This window comes from Malus domestica, chromosome 02 (assembly GCF_042453785.1).
Source record: "Malus domestica chromosome 02, GDT2T_hap1".
Lineage (NCBI taxonomy): Eukaryota > Viridiplantae > Streptophyta > Magnoliopsida > Rosales > Rosaceae > Malus > Malus domestica.
Window position 1 is genome coordinate 10,912,237 of NC_091662.1, and position 8,791 is coordinate 10,921,027.

Sequence of the window (8,791 nt, forward strand, 5' to 3'; positions counted from 1 at the left end):
TAACATTTCATTTTTCTCGAATATTACTTTGCACACTAGAACAATGATGCGAAATGCAAGCCAAAATATTTTACAAATAATAAAATAAATGCACGTCGTATCTGCATGTTTCAGAACCATGATCACTTTCTATGAACAATGTTAAATACAATACAAGAACAAGAACCCTTGGAGGCTTCGAGTAACAATGCGTTGGTGTGTTGGTATCAAAGATGAGTTTGATTTTTTTCAAATATCGTAATAATGGTGTGGCAACAATTGATGTACACCTGATTTCTTCTTTATGGAGATACACTCATTTTCTTCTTTTGTAGACCCATATATTTATTTCTATCATTTGAATCAAGATGTATAAAATAAAAAGGTATGCATAAAAGTTAAAACGAACATACGAGAATCACTTCTTAAATGATTTACAAGTTTAAATTGATGAATTAATGTTTGACAAAAAAGAAAAAAGAAAAGAAAGAAGATGAATTATTACACATATTTCTGTTATTCAAACAATCCTACTGCGCCGCTTGTGAGAAAACCCTCCGAATGCCGCCCACTCCCTTTGGGTCTACGACTCTATGGGTAGGCGGCAAACTCCTCCAATTGCTTACTATATGGTTGCCTTCGAATGAGAAGACTTATCTAGCCATTGTGTTTGCTACCCACCTCGAGAGTAAGTGGTCGCTCACTCATATGAAGATGTGAAAACCACTTTGGTGGTTTGGGTCTCTACGCCACCTCCTTTTGCGATTTTGATTATGTTTTGTCGACTTGCTTTGTTGGTTTGATGATCATCAAGTGGTGGACATGGTTGCTAGGTTTGGTTGTTTCTTTCGTTGGTTGAGTGTTTTTTGGAGAAATTTAATGTATTGGTTGTGGATCTTAGATGTTGTGAAATTAGGGATTTGTTTTGTTTTTAATTTGGGGTTGCTTTGTATGTGTATTTTGTTTTGGAGCCTTTGGTTTTTGTTGGTGCTGATGGTAAATTCACTCCCCTGAGTGATGGAATGGCAAGATGCACGATGGCTGTGGCGATGACGACTTTTGTCAACGAACTGAGTCTGATAAAGTCATTATGTGCTTTGCTTAGGTTTCTTTGACTTTTTGACCTAATTACAACTTGTTTTTATGTATATCTCTTGTAACATCTTCATCTATCAATGACGTTTATGTTTGACAAAAAAAAAATGGAAATGAAAGACACACAATCTTTCTTCCCCTACAGACTCATGTTTGATATTGATTAATTTAAGGAAATATTGTTGGCACTCCAAAAATTTCATTCTACACTCCTCAAAAGTATATTTTTCTCTCCAAATATAGAAAGCTTGAAGTGTATAATGAGATTTTTGGAGTGTTAATAACAGTTCTCTTAATTTATTAGATTCAATGACCAAAAGTAAAGAAAAACGTGCAAAAGTAAAAAACAGTGTGCAATTATCATTTTTCATTCCTAATCGACAGGTGCCTTATATTCGTTCCACCATCCTCATAAAAATATCGCTTTTCTAAAGAGTATGAATGAATTGTTACTAGATGCATTGCCAGAGTATTTGTGTTTTAACCCCAAAAAATCATACTCCCTACATAAATTGGACAATAATTTATGAAAGAACCAACCATGAAATATGATATTTTTCTTAGAAATGGAAACAGTTAGTAAATTTATGCGGACAGGAACAAACTCAAACTCAAAAACTAAAATATAATTTATAATCCATCAAATGCCTGCCCGTTTTGGTACGACCAAATTTATACGATGCCCTTCTGAAACCCAATCCACGAACCCACAATGATCAAGTTCTTCAACGACAGCAGTAAGAGTACCAACATACAGACATGGCTTTGAAGCAAAGCCAGAGAAAGTTGATGATGATACGTACCAATGAGTCAATGACATGGCCCCAGCTTTTGTCTCCAAGTCTCCCTCCTCTCATGATTCTTTTCACAAACCAAAAATTATTAAATATACATGCTCAAATGATTCCTTATTCTTTTGCTCTCACCCTACCATTTGTCCGAATTTGAAGCTGAAGTTAATTTTTGTGCTCCTGTCTTATTGTTATGTGATATTATTTGAGCGCGTCGGTCCCCTATTGTTTAGTTTGTTTTGATTTACTTGTAGAAGGTTATATTAATTAGGCGGTGGTTGTTTTAGCATAACATCCCACATTGATCAGGGTTATGAATCCTGGAAGCCTTATATGTACATACCTACCTCCAATTAGCACGAGGTATTTTGGGAGTTTGCACGAGAGCAATCTCATGATGGTGACCTACTGGGAAGTTCTCGTGTGAGTTCCCAGAAACAAAACCTTGAGGGCGTGGTCGGGGCCCAAAACGGACAATATCGTGCTACGGTGGAGTCGAACCTGGGATGTGGTGGAGCCCGGGCCGGGATGTGACAATTTGGTATCAGAGCCAATCTATGGCCGGATGTGTGCCGACGAGGATGTCGGGCCCCTAAGGGGGGTGGATTGTAACATCCCACATCGTCCAGGGTATGGATCCTATAAGCCTTATATATACATACCCACCTTCAATTAGCACGAGGTTTTTTAGGAGCTCACTGGCTTTGGGTTCCATTGGAACTCTGAAGTTAAGTGAGTTTGCGCGAGGGCAATCCCATGATGGGTGACCCCACTAGTAAGTTCTCATGTGAGGTCCCAGAAACAAAACCGTGAGGGCGTGGTTGGAGCCCAAAACAGACAATATCATGCTACAGAAGAGTCGAATCCAAAATGTGGTGGGGCCCAACCCGGAATGTGACATTTAATTTGTTACGTGATATTACTAATTAAGTAGTTGATGGTTAATAAATCTAATAGGGTTTTTTTTTTCTTTTTCTTTTCAAAGTGATCTACTGAACTACCATAAGCTACATAGATGTGGATTTGAACCTAAAGGCAAGAGGCAGGCGCAAGGCTGCTCTCAGTTATATGTAATTTAATAAGTGTTTAAAATATCAGAATTGATAGAAATATTAATATGCAAATTTATGAAAATATCGATATTGATATTAATTGTTTTCGATAAAAATGATAGATATTTACTCAAAAATGTAAAAACTAAAAATAAAAATTTAGAAAATGTCGCATACCAGTCCTTCGATATTTAACTGTTATATTGGAAATCCATATCTTTCTTTGATTTTTTTTGATATTTTTAGGTAAATATCGACTGCATCAAAAAGTTTCAAACATTGGTTGTAGCACAAGTGAATTCAATAAAACAACGAAAAAATGTACTAAAAAAATCTTGATTATATCAACTCAATAATCTTATTCACCTCATCTATTTAGGTCAAATGGTGTCAGGCCAAATTTAATTAGAACCGACTCCAGATCCTCGTCGGATCCTCTTGTGATGATCAATATCTGATAAAAACAAAATGCACGATATACGATGAACGAACACAATTTACAGATTATCAGAATCCTCTTCGGATCCTCACCAAAAGAATCCTCTTGGATTAGAACCAAAGTTTATAATTTGATTTAGCTATCGTTCTAATCATTGATTTTATTTCAAATCCCTTTTTGCACTTAGTGCCAAATCCACTCTCGCTGTCACGTGTTCCAAATCCTATTTAATAAAAGTTCAGTAACTTCAGTGGCCGAGTGACTCAGTAACCGCAATAATCGTGAGCGGCAGAGGTAGTTTGGTAACTTTCAAATTAAAATCAACAATTTTAATTTATGAAAAGACAAAAATGGGTATAGACGGTCAAATACGTATGCGAGATTCCAGAAGTTGAAGGTTTACCAAATGGTAAAAGCCATGCACGAGACGAGGAGAGAGAGAGAGCCGGCTTCCGAGACTTCCCGCCGGTCGTTTTCAGCCGCCCAGGGTCGTTTCTTCACGTGGCGTTTTACTATTGGACAGGTGACGTTGCCCAATAAAATCGGTCGTTTCTCTCTCCATTATTATTTCTTTTTTTTTTCGATTTTGGTTTTAAATTTTGAATTTTGAAAATTCCAAATTATGGTAACGTTCTTTTGTAATTTCAAAAAAAAAAAAGAAAAGGAGTGGGCTTCAAAATTCAATTTAAGAAAAACTAATAAAAAAAATTTAAAACTTTGAATTTTAATCAAAATGACAAAAATGTGTTGTAAGTAAATAGTAACATGAGTGACTTTTTAGAGTAAAAATATCATTTTTGTTAAAAATAAATAGTATCGAAAGTGTTTCGTAAAAACTTCCTTCAATTTAATGGGGATTGTCCCCTCCTTGGTGAATGGAGCCCAACAAGGATAAACTGGGTGATTAAAGACAATATATACTTGTATCATGTGGTCTATTTCTCAGTGTCTGAAAACATGCACGTAGACTGTTTTTACATATTTTTAGTACTTATATTATTACATATGATATATAGATTCGTGGCTGAATTATTTCTCTTGCATTAAAACTTAGGATCATTTTATCTACAAATGACATAATCAAACTTGTTCTTCTCTTATAAAAAAAAATCATTTGAATTTGGAGAGAGTTTAGAATTGGTTACGGCATTTTTTCTCAACGCATTACGTTTTGAGTTCAAATCATCTTTCTTTTGGTATAGATAAGAATAATGATATCCGTTGTACTTAAAAAAAAAAAACTAATGAAAAGAGCTTGAAAATTTTGAGTTTTAACGATAAAGACAAAATAAAGGGTAAAATGAATAATACAAATATTGACTTTTTAATTTTAAAATGTAATTTTTCGTTAAAATGAACTGTACCAAAAGATTTTTCGTTAAAATTCCTTAAAAAAAATTGGAAACTGTTTAAGGTCTGTTTGGTATTAAACTCAAATCCATTTTTTTAACTCAAGCACTTTTTGAGTGTCAGGCCAAAAAATCTTATTTGATTGATTCATTCTCAAGAGCACAACTCAAAATCATTCATAGCCTACTTCCATAAAGGAAAAAACAAATTCTGGGACTTGTTTGGTACTTTACTTGAATCTAACATTTTAAACTCAAAAACAATTTTCAAGTTTTAGATCTTAAAAACTTGTTTAATAATACTATTTTTAAAAACTGAACTCAAGACTAACTTAAACTTAAACTCAAATTCATTCCTTTCTTTTTTTCTCCCTCCTTCCCTCTCACTCCAAATTTATCTCTCTCTTTTCTTCTTTCTCCTATTTTTTTTTTACCTTTTTCGTCTTCCCTCTAATCTGCTGTCATTGGAACGTACGGTTGCCTGTTGCCTGTCGTTGAGTGTGATGATGGTACGGGAAAGTGAGAAGTGGAGAAGTGAAAATACAAACACAAAGTACGGAATCTAGTGAAATTTCCAAGGAAGAGGAAGGTGACTCACGTCGAGTGTCCGAGTGTGGTGTCCTTCTCCTTACGGTTTCATTCTACTCCATCCAAAACAAGTTCCCAACCATAATACCTTCATAAATTAGATACCCCACTCAACAATTTTTTTTAGTTATTAATTAACTCTCGACGTATTAGGGTCCCACTGTTGGTGTGGAAGCCAGATTTGTAGTCAGGAGAGGTTGAAATGCCTTTGTGAGTCTTCTCAACCTTCTAAAATGGTGAATAATGCCCCTAGTTGTCCTTCCTTTGGAAGAAAAAAAATTGAATGACAAGTGCGTAATGAAATAGCATAAAATAAAGAATTGAAAGACAAATATGTGAATTAAGTTGTTAAATGTAGATTAGACTATATGCTATGTTACACTACTCTAGAAGTAATTGAAAATGGAAGAGGATCCTTTTTGGATCCACTTTGGCGGGATTCTAGGGATCCTAACATCCTAATCGTTCATCATATATCGTACAGTCATTTTTCGTCAGGTATTATTTGTGTTTAATTTTAAATAAAAAAAGTTCAAATAATTTCTGACAGCACGATGCACAAAGAATGACTAAGATGTGAGAATCTCTAGGATCCCCGCAATTTAGATTCAGATGGGATCCAAATCCATTGAAAATATGGTCCAATAACTAGTTGTTTGATGTAATGTGTTTTTTTTTATTGGCTGGTGATGGAGAAGGGAGGTTAAATGAAAATGTAGAGACACCCTGTATATAGATAATTTGTCAATTGAAAAAAGTCATGAATCCTCCTTTTATTAGGGAAGATTTTTCAACGTGCCAAGAACAAATTTTGGTACATCAAGTGTAATAATACAATTGGTTATAATTTTTTTTTTCAAGTTTCTAACCAATTCTATTATGTCACTTGGTGTATCGAGCTGTGTTACCAACACATTGAGAAAACTTTCCTTCATTAGGTCTACTAAGTTTTTCAACCCCTTTTGAATTAACCATGACTCTTCATATACAAGTGGTAAATCTTTTTATCTCTTAGTTAGTAGGAAATATTGAATCCAACAATGCTATTTTTCGCACTTTTTCTCTTGGTAAAGATGAGGTATCATGAATTGGATTTCACTGGAGTAAGTAGTCACAAGTCTAAAGTGTTAACTTTGTTAATATTCCTCGTGTATGGGTTTTCACTATCAACATGTTTACGTCAATTATGGTTCTTGAAATTTGAATTCAACATCTTCTCTAACAAAATAAAAGATTGAATGTCACTAGACTGACTGAATGATCGTGAGCACACACCGCATACTGACGCTATACCCGGTTTGCATATTCGGATACACGATAATACAAGGAGGTGTGGGAGGGTGGACTCACTCTCTGATTCCATGGATTCGTGGTCCCAGTCTCCCAGAGCATGGGTATTGGGTAGCACAGTGGAATTATGGAGAACTGAAAGTGTGAAAATGGGGAGGATTTGTATGCTACAAAAATATGTTATTATTATTATGTTTAATTATTAGACGATGTTTATTTCAAATTATTCTAATTTATAGAGAGTGAGATTCAAACTCGAGTGTAAGAGAGATAACAAACTACTTGAGCGAACTAATCTAACTATTAACGGGTTAAATAATTATATAAGTTCGCTCAAGTAGTTTCAAATTTTATTTAGTCTCAAAGTTAAACATGCGTGATTGCAAACTAGTCACGTGGTGGGCTGCATAAATGGACATGGCCTGTAATTTATATGCATTGGAAACTGCTAACATGGGCCTTCGGAACTCTAAATCAAATTTCACCAAACTATTTAGTACTATCAGCTTTTTCTGGTGCATATTTAAGTTATACATCTGAATAAAAGTTATTAAATTACATGATTTTATGGTTCTTATACACGTGTGTAATTTAAATATGTACTTTTGGTGTGCACTAGAGAAAGCCTCCCATTTACCGTTCCACAGTTTTGAATTATTTGTACATTTGGAAGATGACTTTCGCACTCTATGTATGTCCTTAAGGTGCACTCAACTAGTCTTTAAGTAAGGCTTACTTGACTAATTCCTTGTGGGAGAAACGTGGCTCCTTTCCTTGGAAGTAGAACATCATACATTTTTGTCAATCACAGACTGACATGTGTGTCGTAATTTCTCTTTTTGTACTTTTTAATGTGTTATTTCTACAAATATGTCAGATTGCGACAATAGCAAATGTAGTTTGCCCATTAAAAACAAGGGCCATGCTCTTAAATTTGTTTTTCCTAAATCTAACCAAAAAAGGGGCAAGGGAGGAGGTGGACAATAATGAAGGAAGCATACATAGCATGAAAATGCGTAGTGCATAAAGCAAGAGGGAGGAGCCATGGACTCAAAGTGTTGTTCTCAATTATTTTACAGCATATTCTCTGTTATTTTCTTCTTCAAGTTGTTGAGATGATAAAAGTTGAAGCTATCAATGCAAGTTGCAGGGAGGAAGGGAACTTTTTCTAATGTCAGCAGAAGCACTTTTTCTCATATCAGCAGAAGCACTTTTAATTGAAAAAAGCTGAAGACAAAAAACCAACATAAAAAATATATATAAAAACAAAGAATTTTGCACCAGCCGGGAATCGAACCCGGGTCTGTACCGTGGCAGGGTACTATTCTACCACTAGACCACTGGTGCTTGCTTGTCAATCATTGGTCAAAAATTATAATAAAGATTGTAACACGATCCATTTAATTTATTTTGTGAACAATAAATAAATTAACCTTTTAATTAGTAACTCTCTTCCTCCAATTGCGTTCGTTAAGGGGAGGAGGAGGAGTGCAAAAGATGAAAAGATGAATGTCTCAATCCTAATGATAACATGTTATGTGTATAAAAATTTACACGCGTCTATATATCATTGACATGAGACGTCACGGTGACAGTGTACTCGTGTCATATAAGTTATTCTTATATGAATAAGTACGAGCACATTACCTTAACCAACCCTGTCTAACCCACAATTGCCTCTCCAAGTGCACGCTGGTTTGTCCTTTATGAAACACCCCCACTTTTATAAGGGCATATATCCTCAAAACCAATGACAACATCCTAAGCCCTCCTATCAGCTTAACGTTCAGTTTTTAACTCACTTTGCAATTCACTGTTTGGAATTTGTGGCCGGTTTACAGCACTGTCTGTCTCAGGATCGTAGATGCAGCATAAGCCAAGCACAAAACACCAAATCTCCAAACAACAGAAGAACCAGACGTAAGTTTTGAATATGGCCTCCAGCTGCTTTCGTTTCTTTCCTCATGGTTTCTGACTATACATATATATGTGTGTGTGTGTGTATATATATATATATATATGTTTTATATTACCAACAAATACCTACTTCACATGGTGCTCCAATATAGGGGTTGGAGCTTTATTATTAGTCTTTGCTTGAAAGTTGAAACCCTAAACTCGTGGAGCAGGGGGGTGGAAATATAGCCGTTAGGACTACGATAGCAGTGTTGTTTCTCAAAGACTCATACAGAACATGGTCTCGATCAA

General features: G+C 35.1%; 1 non-coding gene across 1 annotated transcript; it reads right to left on the reverse strand.

The window, feature by feature from the left end:
* Positions 1-7,859: 7,859 nt before the first annotated feature.
* Positions 7,860-7,930, reverse strand: TRNAG-GCC (transfer RNA glycine (anticodon GCC)). Its single transcript has one exon. It is a non-coding gene; the product is annotated as a tRNA-Gly (tRNA).
* Between the last annotated feature and the right edge of the window lie 861 nt (positions 7,931-8,791).